This window comes from Stenella coeruleoalba, assembly GCF_951394435.1.
Source record: "Stenella coeruleoalba genome assembly, chromosome: 2".
Taxonomy (NCBI): Eukaryota; Metazoa; Chordata; class Mammalia; order Artiodactyla; family Delphinidae; genus Stenella; species Stenella coeruleoalba.
In genome coordinates, this window is record NC_137147.1 from 110,709,721 (window position 1) to 110,710,998 (window position 1,278).

Genomic DNA, 1,278 nt, shown 5'->3' on the forward strand with positions numbered 1-1,278 from the left:
GTTCAGGGGCAAGCTGGGACTAAAGGCAGCAGAAGAATCTCCTTCCTTCCTCCCTCCCTCCCTTTCTTTCTTTCTTTCTTTTTAACTGATGAATTCATAGAAGTGCTAACAAAAGATCAAAATTAAAAAAATTAATTACATCGGACTGAGTGAAATGATGAGGATGATTATAATTTTTGTGACTTTCTGTTTGAATAAAATTTTTAAAAATCCCACAAGGACTCAGAGGCAAAAAATATACAAATCAATTTTCACTGCAAAGTAAAGGAGCTGTTACGGTGGAGGATTCCTGGACTGAATGTCAATATTATGACATAGTATGAGTGTGTTTCGTGTTTGGTAATTGCAATCATTGTTACTTTTGTTGTGGTCATCCATCTACAATGCTTGGTGTCAGTTGATTTATCTCTTGTAAAAATAAAATACAGTCTGTGTGTGTGTGAAAAATACAGGGAAAGCAATATTTAAAAAAATAAGAAATCAAATTTATTTTGACAAAATACGGACTAAGCAAAGATTTAACTTAAATTCCAAGGTTAAATTCTATCTTGACTCATATCAAGATCACTTATAGTAACCAATAGATAATTCCTGATCATAGTTAAATGAACTTGTGAAAAGCTCTTAAACTGTTCCTACAATCTTTTATATATATATTTTTCTTAATACCCTTTTCTTTGGGAATAATGTTAATTTACCTGAAATGTGCAAAGATAGTACAGAGAGTTCCCCTGTACCCCTCACCCAGTCCCTCCTAACTTGCATAACCAGGGTACACTTGTCGCAACTAAGAAACCAAGGAGGGTACAACACTAGTAACTAAACTTGAGACTTTATTTGGGTTTCTCCAGTTTTCCCATTAACATCCTCTTTCTGTTCCAGGATACAATCCTGGGTATCACATCACGTTGATGTGTCATGTCTCTTCAGGCTTCCCTGGTCTGTGACAGTTTCTTGAACTTTCCTGGTTTTTCATGTACCCTGTGTGAATTTTGTAATCAGGAAAAGAAAGGCACGACGATGAAGAAGATGAAGATGAAGATGAAGAAGATGATGATGATGATGATTTATGCCCGGGAATGCCTTCGTTTTTATCTCGGTGGGAGGCAAATGATCGGCTTTTTCTTCCTCTGTTCACCGGAACAGAAGAGGAAAGGCAGTGCTGCCCGGTATCTATGGGATCCACAGAGGCTGGACGCCTTAATCCCTGCCCTCTGCCCTCTCGGTCCCTACTCCCGCCACCGTCAACACCACCCCAGCGCGGGGGCCCTTGGGCGG